The sequence below is a fragment of the Phalangium opilio genome, unplaced genomic scaffold (assembly GCF_054372755.1).
Source record: "Phalangium opilio isolate 3A_F unplaced genomic scaffold, DU_Popi_V2 ptg001170l_1, whole genome shotgun sequence".
Lineage (NCBI taxonomy): Eukaryota > Metazoa > Arthropoda > Arachnida > Opiliones > Phalangiidae > Phalangium > Phalangium opilio.
The window spans coordinates 4,551,049-4,575,644 of record NW_028324255.1 but is presented as its reverse complement, the minus strand read 5'-3'; the positions used below and the strand labels follow the sequence as shown (position 1 = coordinate 4,575,644).

The 24,596-nt window shown below is 39.7% G+C and overlaps 3 non-coding genes across 3 annotated transcripts; all 3 read right to left on the bottom strand.

The window, feature by feature from the left end:
• Positions 1 to 11,886: 11,886 nt before the first annotated feature.
• On the bottom strand, positions 11,887 to 11,959 carry TRNAH-GUG (transfer RNA histidin (anticodon GUG)). Its single transcript has one exon. It is a non-coding gene; the product is annotated as a tRNA-His (tRNA).
• A 1,103-nt stretch (positions 11,960 to 13,062) lies between these two features.
• TRNAH-GUG (transfer RNA histidin (anticodon GUG)) lies at positions 13,063 to 13,135 on the bottom strand. The gene has a single exon. It is a non-coding gene; the product is annotated as a tRNA-His (tRNA).
• A 1,397-nt stretch (positions 13,136 to 14,532) lies between these two features.
• Positions 14,533 to 14,605, bottom strand: TRNAH-GUG (transfer RNA histidin (anticodon GUG)). The gene has a single exon. It is a non-coding gene; the product is annotated as a tRNA-His (tRNA).
• Between the last annotated feature and the right edge of the window lie 9,991 nt (positions 14,606 to 24,596).

Genomic DNA, 24,596 nt, shown 5'->3' with positions numbered 1-24,596 from the left:
AACCTATTGCTTAACAGCCGAACGCGCTAACCATTGCGCCACGGAAGCCCAAAACCTAAATGCTCGTCAGGTATTGTGCAAAAAACTTGACTTTTTACGTCACATCTGAGACCTCACAACACCGCTCCCGGATCGGGTCGAACCACCAACCTATTGGTTAACAGCCGAACGCGCTAACCATTGCGCCACGGAAGCCCAAAAGTTAAATACTCGTCAGGTATTGTGTAAAAACCTTGACTTCTTACGTCACATCTGAGACCTCACAACACCGCTCCCGGATGGGCTCGAACCACCAACCTATTGGTTAACAGCCGAACGCGCTAACCATTGCGCCACGGAAGCCCAAAAAATTAAGTGCTCGTCAGGTATTGTGTAAAAACCTTGACTTTTTACGTCACATCTGAGACCTCACAACACCGCTGCCGGATGGGCTCGAACCACCAACCTATTGGTTAACAGCCGAACGCGCTAACCATTGAGCCACGGAAGCTCAGAAATTTAATGGTTGTCAGGTGTTGTGGAAAAACTTTGGCTTTCTACGTTACATTTGAGACCCCACAACACCTCTCCCGGGTGGGCTCGAACCACCAACCTTTCGATTAACAGCCGAACGCGCTAACCATTGCGCCACGGAAGCCCGAAAGTTAAATGCTCGTTAGGTATTGTGTAAAAACCTTGACTTTTTACGTCCCATCTGAGACCTCACAACACCGCTCCCGGATGGGCTCGAACCACCAACCTATTGGTTAACAGCCGAACGCGCTAACCATTGCGCCACGGAAGCCCAAAAGTTAAATGCTCGTTAGGTATTGTGCAAAAACCTTGACTTTTTACGTCACATCTGAGACCTCACAACACCGCTCCCGGATGGGCTCGAACCACCAACCTATTGGTTAACAGCCGAACGCGCTAACCATTCTCCACGGAAGCCCAAAAGTTAAATGCTCGTCAGGTATTATGTAAAAACCTTGACTTTTTACGTCACATCTGAGACCTCACAACACCGCTCCCGGATGGGGTCGAACCACCAACCTATTGGTTAACAGCCGAACGCGCTAACCATTGAGCCACGGAAGCTCAGAAATTAAATGGTTGTCAGGTATTGTGGAAAACCTTGACTTTTTACGTCACATCAGAGACCTCACAACACCGCTCCCGGATGGGCTCGAACCACCAACCTATTGGTTAACAGCCGAACGCGCTAACCATTGCGCCAAGGAAGCCCAAAATTTAAATGCTCGTCAGGTATTGTGTAAAAACCTTGACTTTTTACGTCACATCTGAGACCTCACAACACCGCTCCCGGATGGGCTCGAACCACCAACCTAATGCTTAACAGCCGAACGCGCTAACCATTGCGCCACGGAAGCCCAAAACCTAAATGCTCGTCAGGTATTGTGCAAAAAACTTGACTTTTTACGTCACATCTGAGACCTCACAACACCGCTCCCGGATGGGGTCGAACCACCAACCTATTGGTTAACAGCCGAACGCGCTAACCATAGCGCCACGGAAGCCCAAAAGTTAAATACTCGTCAGGTATTGTGTAAAAACCTTGACTTCTTACGTCACATCTGAGACCTCACAACACCGCTCCCGGATGGGCTCGAACCACCAACCTATTGGTTAACAGCCGAACGCGCTAACCATTGCGCCACGGAAGCCCAAAAGTTAAGTGCTCGTCAGGTATTGTGTAAAAACCTTGACTTTTTACGTCACATCTGAGACCTCACAACACCGCTCCCGGATGGGCTCGAACCACCAACCTATTGGTTAACAGCCGAACGCGCTAAACATTGAGCCACGGAAGCTCAGAAATTTAATGGTTGTCAGGTGTTGTGGAAAAACTTTGGCTTTCTACGTTACATTTGAGACCCCACAACACCTCTCCCGGGTGGGCTCGAACCACCTACCTTTCGATTAACAGCTGAACGCGCTAACCATTGCGCCACGGAATCCCAAAAATTAAATGCTCGTCAGGTATTGTGTAAAAACCTTGACTTTTTACGTCACATCTGAGACCTCACAACACCGCTCCCGGATGGGCTCGAACCACCAACCTATTGCTTAACAGCCGACCGCGCTAACCATTGCGCCACGGAAGCCCAAAACCTAAATGCTCGTCAGGTATTGTGCAAAAAACTTGACTTTTTACGTCACATCTGAGACCTCACAACACCGCTCCCGGATGGGGTCGAACCACCAACCTATTGGTTAACAGCCGAACGCGCTAACCATTGCGCCACGGAAGCCCAAAAGTTAAATGCTCGTCAGGTATTATGTAAAAACCTTGACTTTTTACGTCACATCTGAGACCTCACAACACCGCTCCCGGATGGGCTCGAACCACCAACCTATTGGTTAACAGCCGAACGCGCTAACCATTGAGCCACGGAAGCTCAGAAATTTAATGGTTGTCAGGTGTTGTGGAAAAACTTTGGCTTTCTACGTTACATTTGAGACCCCACAACACCTCTCCCGGGTGGGCTCGAACCACCAACCTTTCGATTAACAGCTGAACGCGCTAACCATTGCGCCACGGAATCCCAAAAATTAAATGCTCGTCAGGTATTGTGTAAAAACCTTGACTTTTTACGTCACATCTGAGACCTCACAACACCGCTCCCGGATGGGCTCGAACCACCAACCTATTGGTTAACAGCCGAACGCGCTAACCATTGCGCCACGGAAGCCCAAAAGTTAAATGCTCGTTAGGTATTGTGTAAAAACCTTGACTTTTTACGTCACATCTGAGACCTCACAACACCGCTCCCGGATGGGCTCGAACCACCAACCTATTGGTTAACAGCCGAACGCGCTAACCATTGCGCCACGGAAGCCCAAAAGTTAAATGCTCGTCAGGTATTATGTAAAAACCTTGACTTTTTACGTAACATCTGAGACCTCACAACACCGCTCCCGGATGGGGTCGAACCACCAACCTATTGGTTAACAGCCGAACGCGCTAACCATTGAGCCACGGAAGCTCAGAAATTAAATGGTTGTCAGGTATTGTGGAAAACCTTGACTTTTTACGTCACATCTGAGACCTCACAACACCGCTCCCGGATGGGCTCGAACCACCAATCTATTGGTTAAAAGCCGAACGTGCTAACCATTGCGCCACGGAAGCCCAAAAATTAAATGGTCGTCAGGTATTGTGGAAAAACTTTGGCTTTCTACGTTACATTTGAGATCACACAACACCGCTCACGGATGGGCTCGAACCACGAACCTATTGGTTAACAGCCGAACGCGCTAACCATTGATCCACGGAAGCTCAGAAATTAAATGGTTGTCAGGTATTGTGGAAAAACTTTGGCTTTGTACGTTACATTTGAGACCCCACAACACCTTTCCCGGATGGGCTCGAACCACCAACCTATTGCTTAACAGCCGAACGCGCTAACCATTGCGCCACGGAAGCCCAAAACCTAAATGCTCGTCAGGTATTGTGCAAAAAACTTGACTTTTTACGTCACATCTGAGACCTCACAACACCGCTCCCGGATGGGCTCGAACCACCAACCTATTCGTTAACAGCCGAACGCGCTAACCATTGCGCCACGGAAGCCCAAAAGTTTTAACTCGTCAGGTATTGTGTAAAAACCTTGACTTCTTACGTCAGATCTGAGACCTCACAACACCGCTCCCGGATGGGCTCGAACAACCAACCTATTGGTTAACAGCCGAACGCGCTAACCATTGCGCCACGGAAGCCCAAATGTTAAATGCTCGTCAGGTATTGTGTCAAAACCTTGACTTTTTACGTCACATCTGAGACCTCACAACACCGCTCCCGGATGGGGTCAAACCACCAACCTATTGGTTAACAGCCGAACGCGCTAACCATTGAGCAACGGAAGCTCAGAAATTAAATGGTTGTCAGGTATTGTGGAAAACCTTGACTTTTTACGTCACATCTGAGACCACACAACACCGCTCCCGGATGGGCTCGAACCACCAACCTATTGGTTAACAGCCGAACGCGCTAACCATTGCGCCAAGGAAGCCCAAAATTTAAATGCTCGTCAGGTATTGTGTAAAAACCTTGACTTTTTACGTCACATCTGAGACCTCACAACACCGCTCCCGGATGGGCTCGAACCACCAACCTATTGCTTAACAGCCGAACGCGCTAACCATTGCGCCACGGAAGCCCAAAACCTAAATGCTCGTCAGGTATTGTGCAAAAAACTTGACTTTTTACGTCACATCTGAGACCTCACAACACCGCTCCCGGATGGGGTCGAACCACCAACCTATTGGTTAACAGCCGAACGCGCTAACCATAGCGCCACGGAAGCCCAAAAGTTAAATACTCGTCAGGTATTGTGTAAAAACCTTGACTTCTTACGTCACATCTGAGACCTCACAACACCGCTCCCGGATGGGCTCGAACCACCAACCTATTGTTTAACAGCCGAACGCGCTAACCATTGCGCCACGGAAGCCCAAAAGTTAAGTGCTCGTCAGGTATTGTGTAAAAACCTTGACTTTTTACGTCACATTTGAGACCACACAACACCGCTCCCGGATGGGCTCGAACCACCAACCTATTGGTTAACAGCCGAACGCGCTAACCATTGAGCCACGGAAGCTCAGAAATTTAATGGTTGTCAGGTGTTGTGGAAAAACTTTGGCTTTCTACGTTACATTTGAGACCCCACAACACCTCTCCCGGGTGGGCTCGAACCACCAACCTTTCGATTAACAGCTGAACGCGCTAACCATTGCGCCACGGAATCCCAAAAATTAAATGCTCGTCAGGTATTGTTTAAAAACCTTGACTTTTTACGTCACATCTGAGACCTCACAACACCGCTCCCGGATGGGCTCGAACCACCAACCTATTGGTTAACAGCCGAACGCGCTAACCATTGCGCCACGGAAGCCCAAAAGTTTTAACTCGTCAGGTATTGTGTAAAAACCTTGACTTCTTACGTCAGATCTGAGACCTCACAACACCGCTCCCGGATGGGCTCGAACAACCAACCTATTGGTTAACAGCCGAACGCGCTAACCATTGCGCCACGGAAGCCCAAATGTTAAATGCTCGTCAGGTATTGTGTCAAAACCTTGACTTTTTACGTCACATCTGAGACCTCACAACACCGCTCCCGGATGGGGTCGAACCACCAACCTATTGGTTAACAGCCGAACGCGCTAACCATTGAGCCACGGAAGCTCAGAAATTAAATGGTTGTCAGGTATTGTGGAAAACCTTGACTTTTTACGTCACATCTGAGACCTCACAACACCGCTCCCGGATGGGCTCGAACCACCAACCTATTGGTTAACAGCCGAACGCGCTAACCATTGCGCCAAGGAAGCCCAAAATTTAAATTCTCGTCAGGTATTGTGTAAAAACCTTGACTTTTTACGTCACATCTGAGACCTCACAACACCGCTCCCGGATGGGCTCGAACCACCAACCTATTGCTTAACAGCCGAACGCGCTAACCATTGCGCCACGGAAGCCCAAAACCTAAATGCTCGTCAGGTATTGTGCAAAAAACTTGACTTTTTACGTCACATCTGAGACCTCACAACACCGCTCCCGGATGGGGTCGAACCACCAACCTATTGGTTAACAGCCGAACGCGCTAACCATTGCGCCAAGGAACCCAAAATTTAAATGCTCGTCAGGTATTGTGTAAAAACCTTGACTTTTTACGTCACATCTGAGACCTCACAACACCGCTCCCGGATGGGCTCGAACCACCAACCTATTGCTTAACAGCCGAACGCGCTAACCATTGCGCCACGGAAGCCCAAAACCTAAATGCTCGTCAGGCATTGTGCAAAAAACTTGACTTTTTACGTCACATCTGAGACCTCACAACACCGCTCCCGGATGGGGTCGAACCACCAACCTATTGGTTAACAGCCGAACGCGCTAACCATAGCGCCACGGAAGCCCAAAAGTTAAATACTCGTCAGGTATTGTGTAAAAACCTTGACTTCTTACGTCACATCTGAGACCTCACAACACCGCTCCCGGATGGGCTCGAACTACCAACCTATTGGTTAACAGCCGAACGCGCTAACCATTGCGCCACGGAAGCCCAAAAGTTAAGTGCTCGTCAGGTATTGTGTAAAAACCTTGACTTTTTACGTCACATTTGAGACCACACAACACCGCTCCCGGATGGGCTCGAACCACCAACCTATTGGTTAACAGCCGAACGCGCTAACCATTGAGCCACGGAAGCTCAGAAATTTAATGGTTGTCAGGTGTTGTGGAAAAACTTTGGCTTTCTACGTTACATTTGAGACCCCACAACACCTCTCCCGGGTGGGCTCGAACCACCAACCTTTCGATTAACAGCTGAACGCGCTAACCATTGCGCCACGGAATCCCAAAAATTAAATGCTCGTCAGGTATTGTGTAAAAACCTTGACTTTTTACGTCACATTTGAGACCACACAACACCGCTCCCGGATGGGCTCGAACCACCAACCTATTGGTTAACAGCCGAACGCGCTAACCATTGAGCCACGGAAGCTCAGAAATTAAATGGTTGTCAGGTATTGTGGAAAACCTTGACTTTTTACGTCACATCTGAGACCTCACAACACCGCTCCCGGATGGGCTCGAACCACCAATCTATTGGTTAAAAGCCGAACGTGCTAACCATTGCGCCACGGAAGCCCAAAAATTAAATGGTCGTCAGGTATTGTGGAAAAACTTTGGCTTTCTACGTTACATTTGAGATCACACAACACCGCTCACGGATGGGCTCGAACCACCAACCTATTGGTTAACAGCCGAACGCGCTAACCATTGCGCCACGGAAGCCCAAAACCTAAATGCTCGTCAGGTATTGTGCAAAAAACTTGACTTTTTACGTCACATCTGAGACCTCACAACACCGCTCCCGGATGGGCTCGAACCACCAACCTATTGGTTAACAGCCGAACGCGCTAACCATTGCGCCACGGAAGCCCAAAAGTTAAATGCTCGTCAGGTATTGTGTAAAAACCTTGACTTTTTACGTCACATCTGAGACCTCACAACACCGCTCCCGGATGGGCTCGAACCACCAACCTATTGGTTAACAGCCGAACGCGCTAACCATTGCGCCACGGAAGCCCAAAAGTTAAATACTCGTCAGGTATTGTGTAAAAACCTTGACTTCTTACGTCACATCTGAGACCTCACAACACCGCTCCCGGATGGGCTCGAACCACCAACCTATTGGTTAACAGCCGAACGCGCTAACCATTGCGCCACGGAAGCACAAAAGTTAAATGCTCGTCAGGTATTGTGTAAAAACCTTGACTTTTTACGTCACATCTGAGACCTCACAACACCGCTCCCGGATGGGCTCGAACCACCAACCTATTGGTTAACAGCCGAACGCGCTAACCATTGCGCCACGGAAGCCCAAAAGTTAAATGCTCGTTAGGTATTGTGTAAAAACCTTGACTTTTTACGTCACATCTGAGACCTCACAACACCGCTCCCGGATGGGCTCGAACCACCAACCTATTGGTTAACAGCCGAACGCGCTAACCATTGCGCCACGGAAGCCCAAAAGTTAAATGCTCGTCAGGTATTATGTAAAAACCTTGACTTTTTACGTCACATCTGAGACCTCACAACACCGCTCCCGGATGGGGTCGAACCACCAACCTATTGGTTAACAGCCGAACGCGCTAACTATTGCGCCACGGAAGCCCAAAAATTAAATGGTCGTCAGGTATTGTGAAAAACTTTGGCTTTCTACGTTACATTTGAGATCACACAACACCGCTCCCGGATGGGCTCTAACCACCAACCTATTGGTTAACAGCCGAACGCGCTAACCATTGCGCCACGGAAGCCCAAAAGTTAAATGCTCGTCAGGTATTATGTAAAAACCTTGACTTTTTACGTCACATCTGAGACCTCACAACACCGCTCCTGGATGGGCTCGAACCACCAACCTATTGGTTAACAGCCGAACGCGCTAACCATTGCGCCACGGAAGCCCAAAAGTTAAATGCTCGTCAGGTATTGTGTAAAAACCTTGACTTTTTACGTCAAATCTGAGACCTCACAACACCGCTCCCGGATGGGCTCGAACCACCAACCTATTGGTTAACAGCCGAACGCGCTAACCATTGCGCCACGGAAGCCCAAAAGTTAAATGCTCGTCAGGTATTATGTAAAAACCTTGACTTTTTACGTCACATCTGAGACCTCACAACACCGCTCCCGGATGGGGTCGAACCACCAACCTATTGGTTAACAGCCGAACGCGCTAACTATTGCGCCACGGAAGCCCAAAAATTAAATGGTCGTCAGGTATTGTGAAAAACTTTGGCTTTCTACGTTACATTTGAGATCACACAACACCGCTCCCGGATGGGCTCTAACCACCAACCTATTGGTTAACAGCCGAACGCGCTAACCATTGCGCCACGGAAGCCCAAAAGTTAAATGCTCGTCAGGTATTATGTAAAAACCTTGACTTTTTACGTCACATCTGAGACCTCACAACACCGCTCCTGGATGGGCTCGAACCACCAACCTATTGGTTAACAGCCGAACGCGCTAACCATTGCGCCACGGAAGCCCAAAAGTTAAATGCTCGTCAGGTATTGTGTAAAAACCTTGACTTTTTACGTCAAATCTGAGACCTCACAACACCGCTCCCGGATGGGGTCGAACCACCAACCTATTGGTTCACAGCCGAACGTGCTAACCATTGCGCCACGGAAGCCCAAAAGTTAAATGCTCGTTAGGTATTGTGTAAAAACCTTGACTTTTTACGTCACATCTGAGACCTCACAACACCGCTCCCGGATGGGGTCGAACCACCAACCTATTGGTTAACTGCCGAACGCGCTAACCATTGCGCCACGGAAGCCCAAAAATTAAATGCTCGTCAGGTATTGTGTAAAAACCTTGACTTTTTACGTCACATCTGAGACCTCACAACACCGCTCCCGGATGGGCTCGAACCACCAACCTATTGGTTAACAGCCGAACGCGCTAACCATTGCGCCACGGAAGCCCAAAAATTAAATGGTCGTCAGGTATTGTGGAAAAACTTTGGCTTTCTACGTTACATTTGAGATCACACAACACCGCTCCCGGGTGGGCTCGAACCACCAACCTATTGGTTAACAGCCAAATGCGCTAACCATTGCGCCACGGAAGCCAAGAAATTAAAAGGTTGTCAGGTATTGTGGAAACGTTTTGACTTTTCACGCTACGTCTGAGACCCCACAACACCTCTCTCGGGTGGGCTCGAACCACCAACCTTTTGAATAACAGCTGAGCGCGCTAACCATTGCGCCACGGAAGCCCAAAAATTAAATGTTCGTCAGGTATTGTGGAAAAACTCTGACATTTTACGTTACATCTGAGACCTCACAACACCGCTCCCGGATGGGCTCGAACCACCAACCTATTGGTTAACAGCCGAACGCGCTAACCATTGCGCCACGGAAGCCCAAAAGTTAAATGCTCGTTAGGTATTGTGTAAAAACCTTGACTTTTTACGTCACATCTGAGACCTCACAACACCGCTCCCGGATGGGCTCGAACCACCAAGATATTGCTTAACAGCCGAACGCGCTAACCATTGCGCCACGGAAGCCCAAAAGTTAAATGCTCGTCAGGTATTATGTAAAAACCTTGACTTTTTACGTCACATCTGAGACCTCACAACACCGCTCCCGGATGGGCTCGAACCACCAACCTATTGGTTAACAGCCGAACGCGCTAACCATTGCGCCACGGAAGCCCAAAAGTTAAATGCTCGTTAGGTATTGTGTAAAAACCTTGACTTTTTACGTCACATCTGAGACCTCACAACACCGCTCCCGGATGGGCTCGAACCACCAACCTATTGGTTAACAGCCGAACGCGCTAACCATTGCGCCACGGAAGCCCAAAAGTTAAATGCTCGTCAGGTATTGTGTAAAAACTAGGGTTGTAAGTCGGAAAATTTTCCGCGGAAAATTTTCCGCTCGGAAAATTTTCCGGAAAATGACCGAGCTATATTTTTCCGGAAAATTTTCCGTATTTTTCCGCTACCGGTTTCTCAATTAAAATGTTAAAACTTTAAAATTTTTCAATTGCCTTTCTTTTCAAAACATTCATTATTTTGTTTTCGGTGAATTCGGAGGGGGAAAAATTGTTTGCTAACCCTGTTTAAAGTCACAAATTATGGAAAAATCAACCACTAATATTTGGCGGTACTTTAATAACTGGGGAATGTATATATTGAAAACAATGTTATGCAAATAACGCAACGTGGATGAAACGCCACTTTTCATCTGGTATGTGCAAAAAGTGTTCCCCATCTGCATTGAAAAGTTTTAAAATTACCTGCACGAAAAATTAGTCTTCTCATGATATGCAACTACATTTGGTATGTCAGCGAGGTGTAATTAGTCAAATTCGTAATTCAATTATATAAAAAGGCTGCAGTTTCTGTTTTAAAATATATCTATTATATTAATTTCGAACTCAGGACAACAAAACTGAAGAAGCTATCGAAATATCTTCAAAAGTTTGATAAATTGACTCAAAGCTCACTTAAATTGCTAGTTTTATATTTTTCCGATTAGCGGAAAATTTTCCTCTTCGCGGAAAATTTTCCTGAAAATTTACCGGAAAATTTTCCGCGTTTTATTTTTCCGGAAAATTTACAACACTAGTAAAAACCTTGACTTTTTACGTCAAATCTGAGACCTCACAACACCGCTCCCGGATGGGGTCGAACCACCAACCTATTGCTTAACAGCCGAACGCGCTAACCATTGCGCCACGGAAGCCCAAAAGTTAAATGCTCGTCAGGTATTATGTAAAAACCTTGACTTTTTACGTCACATCTGAGACCTCACAACACCGCTCCCGGATGGGCTCGAACCACCAACCTATTGGTTAACAGCCGAACGCGCTAACCATTGCGCCACGGAAGCCCAAAAGTTAAATGCTCGTTAGGTATTGTGTAAAAACCTTGACTTTTTACGTCACATCTGAGACCTCACAACACCGCTCCCGGATGGGCTCGAACCACCAACCTATTGGTTAACAGCCGAACGCGCTAACCATTGCGCCACGGAAGCCCAAAAGTTAAATGCTCGTCAGGTATTGTGTAAAAACTAGGGTTGTAAGTCGGAAAATTTTCCGCGGAAAATTTTCCGCTCGGAAAATTTTCCGGAAAATGACCGAGCTATATTTTTCCGGAAAATTTTCCGTATTTTTCCGCTACCGGTTTCTCAATTAAAATGTTAAAACTTTAAAATTTTTCAATTGCCTTTCTTTTCAAAACATTCATTATTTTGTTTTCGGTGAATTCGGAGGGGGAAAAATTGTTTGCTAACCCTGTTTAAAGTCACAAATTATGGAAAAATCAACCACTAATATTTGGCGGTACTTTAATAACTGGGGAATGTATATATTGAAAACAATGTTATGCAAATAACGCAACGTGGATGAAACGCCACTTTTCATCTGGTATGTGCAAAAAGTGTTCCCCATCTGCATTGAAAAGTTTTAAAATTACCTGCACGAAAAATTAGTCTTCTCATGATATGCAACTACATTTGGTATGTCAGCGAGGTGTAATTAGTCAAATTCGTAATTCAATTATATAAAAAGGCTGCAGTTTCTGTTTTAAAATATATCTATTATATTAATTTCGAACTCAGGACAACAAAACTGAAGAAGCTATCGAAATATCTTCAAAAGTTTGATAAATTGACTCAAAGCTCACTTAAATTGCTAGTTTTATATTTTTCCGATTAGCGGAAAATTTTCCTCTTCGCGGAAAATTTTCCTGAAAATTTACCGGAAAATTTTCCGCGTTTTATTTTTCCGGAAAATTTACAACACTAGTAAAAACCTTGACTTTTTACGTCAAATCTGAGACCTCACAACACCGCTCCCGGATGGGGTCGAACCACCAACCTATTGGTTCACAGCCGAACGCGCTAACCATTGCACCACGGAAGCCCAAAAATTTAATGCTCGTCATTTATTGTGCAAAAACTTTGGCTTTCTACGTTACATTTGAGATCCCACAACACCGCTCCCGGATGGGCTCGAACCACCAACCTATTGGTTAACAGCCGAACGTGCTAACCATTGCGCCACGGAAGCCCAAAAATTAAATGGTCGTCAGGTATTGTGGAAAAACTTTGGCTTTCTACGTTACATTTGAGATCACACAACACCGCTCCCGGGTGGGCTCGAACCACCAACCTATTGGTTAACAGCCGAATGCGCTAACCATTGCGCCACGGAAGCCAAGAAATTAAAAGGTTGTCAGGTATTGTGGAAACGTTTTGACTTTTCACGCTACGTCTGAGACCCCACAACACCTCTCTCGGGTGGGCTCGAACCACCAACCTTTTGAATAACAGCTGAGCGCGCTAACCATTGCGCCACGGAAGCCCAAAAATTAAATGTTCGTCAGGTATTGTGGAAAAACTCTGACATTTTACGTTACATCTGAGACCTCACAACACCGCTCCCGGATGGGCTCGAACCACCAACCTATTGGTTAACAGCCGAACGCGCTAACCATTGCGCCACGGAAGCCCAAAAATTAAATGGTCGTCAGGTATTGTGTAAAAACCTTGACTTTTTACGTCACATCTGAGACCTCACAACACCGCTCCCGGATTGGCTCGAACCACCAACCTATTGGTTAACAGCCGAACGCGCTAACCATTGCGCCACGGAAGCCCAAAAGTTAAATGCTCGTTAGGTATTGTGTAAAAACCTTGACTTTTTACGTCACATCTGAGACCTCACAACACCGCTCCCGGATGGGCTCGAACCACCAACCTATTGGTTAACAGCCGAACGCGCTAACCATTGCGCCACGGAAGCCCAAAAGTTAAATGCTCGTCAGGTATTGTGTAAAAACCTTGACTTTTTACGTCACATCTGAGACCTCACAACACCGCTCCCGGATGGGCTCGAACCACCAACCTATTGGTTAACAGCCGAACGCGCTAACCATTGCGCCACGGAAGCCCAAAAGTTAAATGCTCGTCAGGTATTGTGTAAAAACCTTGACTTTTTACGTCAAATCTGAGACCTCACAACACCGCTCCCGGATGGGGTCGAACCACCAACCTATTGGTTCACAGCCGAACGCGCTAACCATTGCGCCACGGAAGCACAAAAGTTAAATGCTCGTCAGGTATTGTGTAAAAACCTTGACTTTTTACGTCACATCTGAGACCTCACAACACCGCTCCCGGATCGGCTCGAACCACCAACCTATTGGTTAACAGCCGAACGCGCTAACCATTGCGCCACGGAAGCCCAAAAGTTAAATGCTCGTTAGGTATTGTGTAAAAACCTTGACTTTTTACGTCACATCTGAGACCTCACAACACCGCTCCCGGATGGGCTCGAACCACCAACCTTTCGGTTAACAGCCGAACGCGCTAACCATTGCGCCACGGAAGCCCAAAAGTTAAATACTCGTCAGGTATTGTGTAAAAACCTTGACTTCTTAGGTCACATCTGAGACCTCACAACACCGCTCCCGGATGGGCTCGAACCACCAACCTATTGGTTAACAGCCGAACGCGCTAACCATTGCGCCACGGAAGCACAAAAGTTAAATGCTCGTCAGGTATTGTGTAAAAACCTTGACTTTTTACGTCACATCTGAGACCTCACAACACCGCTCCCGGATGGGCTCGAACCACCAACCTATTGGTTAACAGCCGAACGCGCTAAACATTGCGCCACGGAAGCCCAAAAGTTAAATGCTCGTTAGGTATTGTGTAAAAACCTTGACTTTTTACGTCACATCTGAGACCTCACAACACCGCTCCCGGATGGGCTCGAACCACCAACCTATTGGTTAACAGCCGAACGCGCTAACCATTGCGCCACGGAAGCCCAAAAGTTAAATGCTCGTCAGGTATTATGTAAAAACCTTGACTTTTTACGTCACATCTGAGACCTCACAACACCGCTCCCGGATGGGGTCGAACCACCAACCTATTGGTTAACAGCCGAACGCGCTAACTATTGCGCCACGGAAGCCCAAAAACTAAATGGTCGTCAGGTATTGTGGAAAAACTTTGGCTTTCTACGTTACATTTGAGATCACACAACACCGCTCCCGGATGGGCTCGAACCACCAACCTATTGGTTAACAGCCGAACGCGCTAACCATTGATCCACGGAAGCTCAGAAATTAAATGGTTGTCAGGTATTGTGGAAAAACTTTGGCTTTCTACGTTACATTTGAGACCCCACAACACCTTTCCCGGGTGGGCTCGAACCACCAACCTTTCGATTAACAGCTGAACGCGCTAACCATTATGCCACGGAAGCCCAGAAATTAAATGCTCGTCAGGTATTGTGTAAAAACCTTGACTTTTTACGTCACATCTGAGACCTCACAACACCGCTCCCGGATGGGCTCGAACCACCAACCTATTGGTTAACAGCCGAACGCGCTAACCATTGCGCCACGGAAGCCCAAAAGTTAAATGCTCGTCAGGTATTGTGTAAAAACCTTGACTTTTTACGTCAAATCTGAGACCTCACAACACCGCTCCCGGATGGGGTCGAACCACCAACCTATTGGTTCACAGCCGAACGCGCTAACCATTGCGCCACGGAAGCCCAAAAATTAAATGGTCGTCATTTATTGTGCAAAAACTTTGGCTTTCTACGTTACATTTGAGATCCCACAACACCGCTCCCGGATGGGCTCGAACCACCAACCTATTGGTTAACAGCCGAACGTGCTAACCATTGCGCCACGGAAGCCCAAAAATTAAATGGTCGTCAGGTATTGTGGAAAAACTTTGGCTTTCTACGTTACATCTGAGACCCTACAACACCTCTCCCGGGTGGGCTCGAACCACCAACCTTTCGGTTAACAGCCGAACGCGCTAACCATTGAGCCACGGAAGCTCAGAAATTAAATGGTTGTCACGTAATGTGTAAAAGTTTTGACTTTTTGCGCTACATCTGAGACCACACAACACCTCTCCCGGTTGGGCTCGAACCAACAATCTTTCGATTAACAGCTGAACGCGCTAACCATTGCGCCACGGAAGCCCAAAAATGAAATGGTCGTCAGGTATTGTGGAAAAACTTTTACTTTCTACGTTACATTACATGGTCGAGAAACGTCGATTTTGAAAATGGTATTAAAAATCGAGGTACATTTTTATTTATTGATCAATCGAGATGAAATCACTTTTAATGAGTATTTTATAGGTAATTAAGCTTAAGTCGGTCAAAAATTTTTCCAGAAAAAAATGCATTCAAAAGTGTACCGAAAAAAATCGCATGTTTTTTTCTTCAAGATACAAAATCCGTGACAACGATTTCTTATTGAAAATTGAATTTGAACAGTTTTTTGAATGAATATCGTTACATTTGCTTGAGTTACAGCAAAAAATACAAAAATAATGGTTTCAGTGGGTATATTTGAAAATAGTGAAAAAATTCTCAAAATGTGCTTTTCTGGTCGAGAAACGTCGATTTTGATAATGGTATTAAAAATCGAGGTACATTTTTATTTATTGATCAATTGAGATGAAATCACTTTTATTGAGTATTTTGTAGGTTATTAAGCTTAAGTCGGTCAAAAATTTGTCCAGAAAAAAATGCATTCAAAAGTGTACCGAAAAAATCGCATGTTTTTTCTTCAAGATACGAAATCCGTGACAACGATTTCTTATTGAAAATTGAATTTGAACAGTTTTTTGAATGAATATCGTTACATTTGCTTGAATTAGAGCAAAAAATACAAAAATAATGGTTTCAGTGGTTATATTTGAAAATAGTGTAAAAATTCTCAAAATGTGCTTTTCTGGTCGAGAAACGTCGATTTTGAAAAAGGTATTAAAAATCGAGGTTCATTTTTATTTATTGATCAATCGAGATGAAATCACTTTTAATGAGTATTTTGTAGGTAATTAAGCTTAAGTCGGTCAAAAATTTGTCCAGAAAAAAATGCATTCAAAAGTGTACCGAAAAAATCGCATGTTTTTTTCTTCAAGATACGAAATCCGTGACAACGATTTCTTATTGAAAATTGAATTTGAACAGTTTTTTTAATGAATATCGTTACATTTGCTTGAATTACAGCAAAAAATACAAAAATAATGGTTTCAGTGGTTATATTTGAAAATAGTGAAAAAATACTCAAAATGTGCTTTTCTGGTCGCGAAACGTCGATTTTGAAAATGGTATTAAAAATCGAGGTACATTTTTATTTATTGATCAATCGAGATGAAATCACTTTTAATGAGTATTTTATAGGTAATTAAGCTTAAGTCGGTCAAAAATTTGTCCAGAAAAAAATGCATTCAAAAGTGTACCGAAAAAATCGCATGTTTTTTCTTCAAGAAACGAAATCCGTGACAACGATTTCTTATTGAAAATTGAATTTGAACAGTTTTTTGAATGAATATCGTTACATTTGCTTGAATTAAAGCAAAAAGTACAAAAATAATGGTTTCAGTGGTTATATTTGAAAATATTGAAAAAATACTCAAAATGTGCTTCTCTGGTCGAGAAATGTCGTTTTCGAAAATGTTATTAAAAATCGAGGTACATTTTTATTTATTGATCAATCGAGATGTAATCACTTTTAATGAGTATTTTGTAGGTAATTAAGCTGAATTCGGTCAAAAAATTTGTCCAGAAAAAATGCATTCAAAAGTGTACCGAAAAAATCGCATGTTTTTTTCTTCAAGATACAAAATCCGTGACAACGATTTCTTACTGAAAGTTGAATTTGAACAGTTTTTTGAATGAATATCGTTACATTTGCTTGAATTAGAGCAAAAAATACAAAAATAATGGTTTCAGTGGTTATATTGGAAAATAGTGTAAAAATTCTCAAAATGTGCTTTTCTGGTCGAGAAACGTCGATTTTGAAAAAGGTATTAAAAATCGAGGTACATTTTTATTTATTGATCAATCGAGATGAAATCACTTTTAATGAGTATTTTATAGGTAATTAAGCTTAAGTCGGTCAAAAATTTGTCCAGAAAAAAATGCATTCAAAAGTTTACCGAAAAAATCGCATGTTTTTTTTCTTCAAGATACGAAATCCGTGACAACGATTTCTTATTGAAAATTGAATTTGAACAGTTTTTTGAATGAATATCGTTACATTTGCTTGAATTACAGCAAAAAATACAAAAATAATGGTTTCAGTGGTTATATTTGAAAATAGTGTAAAAATTCTCAAAATGTGCTTTTCTGGTCGAGAAACGTCGATTTTGAAAATGGTATTAAAAATCGAGGTACATTTTTATTTATTGATCAATCGAGATGAAATCACTTTTAATGAGTATTTTATAGGTAATTAAGCTTAAGTCGGTCAAAAATTTTTCCAGAAAAAAATGCATTCAAAAGTGTACCGAAAAAAATCGCATGTTTTTTTCTTCAAGATACAAAATCCGTGACAACGATTTCTTATTGAAAATTGAATTTGAACAGTTTTTTGAATGAATATCGTTACATTTGCTTGAGTTACAGCAAAAAATACAAAAATAATGGTTTCAGTGGTTATATTTGAAAATAGTGAAAAAATTCTCAAAATGTGCTTTTCTGGTCGAGAAACGTCGATTTTGAAAATGGTATTAAAAATCGAGGTACATTTTTATTTATTGATCAATCGAGATGAAATCACTTTTAATGAGTATTTTATAGGTAATTAAGCTTAAGTCGGTCAAAAATTTTTCCAGAAAAAAATGCATTCAAAAGTGTACCGAAAAAAATCGCATGTTTTTTTCTTCAAGATACAATATCCGTGACAACGATTTCTTATTGAAAATTGAATTTGAACAGTTTTTTGAATGAATATCGTTACATTTGCTTGAGTTACAGCAAAAAATACAAAAATAATGGTTTCAGTGGTTATATTTGAAACTAGTGTAAAAATTCTCAAAATGTGCTTTTCTGGTCGCGAAACGTCGATTTTGAAAATGGTATTAAAAATCGAGGTACATTTTTATTTATTGATCAATCGAGATGAAATCACTTTTAATGAGTATTTTATAGGTAATTAAGCTTAAGTCGGTCAAAAATTTTTCCAGAAAAAAATGCATTCAAAAGTGTACCGAAAAAAATCGCATGTTTTTTTCTTCAAGATACAATATCCGTGACAACGATTTCTTATTGAAAATTGAATTTGAACAGTTTTTTGAATGAATATCGTTACATTTGCTTGAGTTACAGCAAAAAATACAAAAATAATGGTTTCAGTGGGTATATTTGAAAATAGTGAAAAAATTCTCAAAATGTGCTTTTCTGGTCGAGAAACGTCGATTTTGATAATGGTATTAAAAATCGAGGTACATTTTTATTTATTGATCAATCGAGATGAAATCACTTTTATTGAGTATTTTGTAGGTTATTAAGCTTAAGTCGGTCAAAAATTTGTCCAGAAAAAAATGCATTCAAAAGTGTACCGAAAAAATCGCATGTTTTTTCTTCAAGATACGAAATCCGTGACAACGATTTCTTATTGAAAATTGAATTTGAACAGTTTTTTGAATGAATATCGTTACATTTGCTTGAATTAGAGCAAAAAATACAAAAATAATGGTTTCAGTGGTTATATTTGAAACTAGTGTAAAAATTCTCAAAATGTGCTTTTCTGGTCGCGAAACGTCGATTTTGAAAATGGTATTAAAAATCGAGGTACATTTTTATTTATTGATCAATCGAGATGAAATCACTTTTAATGAGTATTTTATAGGTAATTAAGCTTAAGTCGGTCAAAAATTTGTCCAGAAAAAAATGCATTCAAAAGTGTACCGAAAAAATCGCATGTTTTTTCTTCAAGAAACGAAATCCGTGACAACGATTTCTTATTGAAAATTGAATTTGAACAGTTTTTTGAATGAATATCGTTACATTTGCTTGAATTACAGCAAAAAATACAAAAATAATGGTTTCAGTGGGTATATTTGAAAATAGTGAAAAAATTCTCAAAATGTGCTTTTCTGGTCGAGAAACGTCGATTTTGATAATGGTATTAAAAATCGAGGTACATTTTTATTTATTGATCAATCGAGATGAAATCACTTTTATTGAGTATTTTGTAGGTTATTAAGCTTAAGTCGGTCAAAAATTTGTCCAGAAAAAAATGCATTCAAAAGTGTACCGAAAAAATCGCATGTTTTTTCTTCAAGATACGAAATCCGTGACAACGATTTCTTATTGAAAATTGAATTTGAACAGTTTTTTGAATGAATATCGTTACATTTGCTTGAATTAGAGCAAAAAATACAAAAATAATGGTTTCAGTGGTTATATTTGAAACTAGTGTAAAAATTCTCAAAATGTGCTTTTCTGGTCGCGAAACGTCGATTTTGAAAATGGTATTAAAAATCGAGGTACATTTTTATTTATTGATCAATCGAGATGAAATCACTTTTAATGAGTATTTTATAGGTAATTAAGCTTAAGTCGGTCAAAAATTTGTCCAGAAAAAAATGCATTCAAAAGTGTACCGAAAAAATCGCATGTTTTTTCTTCAAGAAACGAAATCCGTGACAACGATTTCTTATTGAAAATTGAATTTGAACAGTTTTTTGAATGAATATCGTTACATTTGCTTGAATTACAGCAAAAAATACAAAAATAATGGTTTCAGTGGTTATATTTGAAAATAGTGAAAAAATTTTCAAAATGTGCTTTTCTGGTCGAGAAACGTCGATTTTGAAAATGGTATTGAAAATCGAGGTACATTTTTATTTATTGATCAATCGAGATGAAATCACATTTAATGAGTATTTTATAGGTAATTAAGCCGAATTCGGTCAAATATTTGTCCAGAAAAAAATGCATTCAAAAGTGTACCGAAAAAATCGCATGTTTTTTTTCTTCAAGATACAAAATCCGTGACAACGATTTCTTATTGAAAATTGAATTTGAACAGTTTTTTGAATGAATATCGTTACATTTGCTTGAATTAAAGCAAAAAGTACAAAAATAATGGTATCAGTGGTTATATTTGAAAATATTGAAAAAATAGTCAAAATGTGCTTCTCTGGTCGAGAAACTTCGTTTTCGAAAATGTTATTAAAAATCGAGGTACAATTTTATTTATTGATCAATCGAGATGAAATCACTTTTAATGAGTATTTTATAGGTAATTAAGCTTAAGTCGGTCAAAAATTTGTCCAGAAAAAAATGCATTCAAAAGTGTACCGAAAAAATCGCATGTTTTTTTCTTCAAGATACAAAATCCGTGACAACGATTTCTTATTGAAAATTGAATTTGAACAGTTTTTTGAATGAATATCGTTACATTTGCTTGAATTAAAGCAAAAAGTACAAAAATAGTGGTTTCAGTGGTTATATTTGAAAATATTGAAAAAATACTCAAAATGTGCTTCTCTGGTCGAGAAACGTCGTTTTCGAAAATGTTATTAAAAATCGAGGTACAATTTTATTTATTGATCAATCGAGATGTAATCACTTTTAACGAGTATTTTGTAGGTAATTAAGCTTAAGTCGGTCAAAAATTTGTCCAGAAAAAAATGCATTCAAAAGTGTACCGAAAAAATCGCATGTTTTTTCTTCAAGATACGAAATCCGTGACAACGATTTCTTATTGAAAATTGAATTTGAACAGTTTTTTGAATGAATATCGTTACATTTGCTTGAGTTACAGCAAAAAATACAAAAATAATGGTTTCAGTGGTTATATTTGAAAATAGTGAAAAAATTCTCAAAATGTGCTTTTCTGGTCGAGAAACGTCGATTTTGATAATGGTATTAAAAATCGAGGTACATTTTTATTTATTGATCAATCGAGATGAAATCACTTTTATTGAGTATTTTGTAGGTAATTAAGCTTAAGTCGGTCAAAAATTTGTCCAGAAAAAAATGCATTCAAAAGTGTACCGAAAAAATCGCATGTTTTTCTTCAAGATACGAAATCCGTGACAACGATTTCTTATTGAAAATTGAATTTGAACAGTTTTCAATAAGAAATCGTTGTCACGGATTTTGTATCTTGAAGAAAAAAACATGCGATTTTTTCGGTACACTTTTGAATGCATTTTTTTCTGGACAAATTTTTGACCGACGTAAGCTTAATTACCCATAAAATACTCATTAAAAGTGATTTCATCTCGATTGATCAATAAATAAAATTGTACCTCGATTTTTAATAACATTTTCGAAAACGAAGTTTCTCGACCAGAGAAGCACATTTTGACTATTTTTTCAATATTTTCAAATATAACCACTGAAACCATTATTTTTGTACTTTTTGCTTTAATTCAAGCAAATGTAACGATATTCATTCAAAAAACTGTTCAAATTCAATTTTCAATAAGAAATCGTTGTCACGGATTTTGTATCTTGAAGAAAAAAAACATGCGATTTTTTCGGTACACTTTTGAATGCATTTATTTCTGGACAAATATTTGACCGAATTCGGCTTAATTACCTATAAAATACTCATTAAATGTGATTTCATCTCGATTGATCAATAAATAAAAATGTACCTCGATTTTTAATACCATTTTCAAAATCGACGTTTCTCGACCAGAAAAGCACATTTTGAAAATTTTTTCACTATTTTCAAATATAACCACTGAAACCATTATTTTTGTATTTTTTGCTGTAATTCAAGCAAATGTAACGATATTCATTCAAAAAACTGTTCAAATTCAATTTTCAATAAGAAATCGTTGTCACGGATTTCGTATCTTGAAGAAAAAACATGCGATATTTTCGGTACACTTTTGAATGCATTTTTTTCTTAAAAAATTTTTGACCGACTTAAGCTTAATTACCTATAAAATACTCATTAAAAGTGATTTCATCTCGATTGATCAATAAATAAAAATGTACCTCGATTTTTAATACCTTTTTCAAAATCGACGTTTCTCGATCAGAAAAGCACATTTTGAGAATTTTTACACTATTTTCAAATATAACCACTGAAACCATTATTTTTGTATTTTTTGCTCAAATTCAAGCAAATGTAACGATATTCATTCAAAAAACTGTTCAAATTCAATTTTCAATAAGAAATCGTTGTCACGGATTTCGAATCTTGAAGAAAAAACATGCGATTTTTTCGGTACACTTTTGAATGCATTTTTTTCTGGACAAATTTTTGACCGACTTAAGCTTAATTACCTACAAAATACTCAATAAAAGTGATTTCATCTCGATTGATCAATAAATAAAAATGTACCTCGATTTTTAATACCATTATCAAAATCGACGTTTCTCGACCAGAAAAGCACATTTTGAGAATTTTTTCACTATTTTCAAATATATCCACTGAAACCATTATTTTTGTATTTTTTGCTGTAATTCAAGCAAATGTAACGATATTCATTCAAAAAACTGTTCAAATTCAATTTTCAATAAGAAATCGTTGTCACGGATTTCGTATCTTGAAGAAAAAACATGCGATTTTTTCGGTACACTTTTGAATGCATTTTTTTCTGGACAAATTTTTGACCGACTTAAGCTTAATTACCTACAAAATACTCAATAAAATTGATTTCATCTCGATTGATCAATAAATAAAAATGTACCTCGATTTTTAATACCATTATCAAAATCGACGTTTCTCGACCAGAAAAGCACATTTTGAGAATTTTTTCACTATTTTCAAATATAACCACTGAAACCATTATTTTTGTATTTTTTGCTGTAACTCAAGCAAATGTAACGATATTCATTCAAAAAACTGTTCAAATTCAATTTTCAATAAGAAATCGTTGTCACGGATTTTGAATCTTGAAGAAAAAAACATGCGATTTTTTCGGTACACTTTTGAATGCATTTTTTTCTGGACAAATTTTTGACCGACTTAAGCTTAATTGCCTATAAAATACTCATTAAAAGTGATTTCATCTCGATTGATCAATAAATAAAAATGTACCTCGATTTTTAATACCATTTTCAAAATCGACGTTTCGCGACCAGAAAAGCACATTTTGAAAATTTTTCCACTATTTTCAAATATAACCACTGAAACCATTATTTTTGTATTTTTTGCTGTAATTCAAGCAAATGTAACGATATTCATTCAAAAAACTGTTCAAATTCAATTTTCAATAAGAAATCGTTGTCACGGATTTCGTATCTTGAAGAAAAAAACATGCGATTTTTTCGGTACACTTTTGAATGCATTTTTTTCTGGACAAATTTTTGACCGACTTAAGCTTAATTACCTATAAAATACTCATTAAAAGTGATTTCATCTCGATTGATCAATAAATAAAATTGTACCTCGATTTTTAATAACATTTTCGAAAACGAAGTTTCTCGACCAGAGAAGCACATTTTGACTATTTTTTCAATATTTTCAAATATAACCACTGAAACCATTATTTTTGTACTTTTTGCTTTAATTCAAGCAAATGTAACGATATTCATTCAAAAAACTGTTCAAATTCAATTTTCAATAAGAAATCGTTGTCACGGATTTTGTATCTTGAAGAAAAAAAACATGCGATTTTTTCGGTACACTTTTGAATGCATTTTTTTCTGGACAAATATTTAACCGAATTCGGCTTAATTACCTATAAAATACTCATTAAATGTGATTTCATCTCGATTGATCAATAAATAAAAATGTACCTCGATTTTCAATACCATTTTCAAAATCGACGTTTCTCGACCAGAAAAGCACATTTTGAAAATTTTTTCACTATTTTCAAATATAACCACTGAAACCATTATTTTTGTATTTTTTGCTGTAATTCAAGCAAATGTAACGATATTCATTCAAAAAACTGTTCAAATTCAATTTTCAATAAGAAATCGTTGTCACGGATTTCGTATCTTGAAGAAAAAACATGCGATTTTTTCGGTACACTTTTGAATGCATTTTTTTCTGGACAAATTTTTGACCGACTTAAGCTTAATTACCTACAAAATACTCAATAAAAGTGATTTCATCTCGATTGATCAATAAATAAAAATGTACCTCGATTTTTAATACCATTATCAAAATCGACGTTTCTCGACCAGAAAAGCCCATTTGAGAATTTTTTCACTATTTTCAAATATAACCACTGAAACCATTATTTTTGTATTTTTTGCTGTAACTCAAGCAAATGTAACGATATTCATTCAAAAAACTGTTCAAATTCAATTTTCAATAAGAAATCGTTGTCACGGATTTTGAATCTTGAAGAAAAAAACATGCGATTTTTTTCGGTACACTTTTGAATGCATTTTTTTCTGGAAAAATTTTTGACCGACTTAAGCTTAATTACCTATAAAATACTCATTAAAAGTGATTTCATCTCGATTGTTCAATAAATAAAAATGTACCTCGATTTTTAATACCTTTTTCAAAATCGACGTTTCTCGACCAGAAAAGCACATTTTGAGAATTTTTACACTATTTTCAAATATAACCACTGAAACCATTATTTTTGTATTTTTTGCTCAAATTCAAGCAAATGTAACGATATTCATTCAAAAAACTGTTCAAATTCAATTTTCAATAAGAAATCGTTGTCACGGATTTCGTATCTTGAAGAAAAAACATGCGATTTTTTCGGTACACTTTTGAATGCATTTTTTCTGGACAAATTTTTGACCGACTTAAGCTTAATTACCTACAAAATACTCAATAAAAGTGATTTCATCTCGA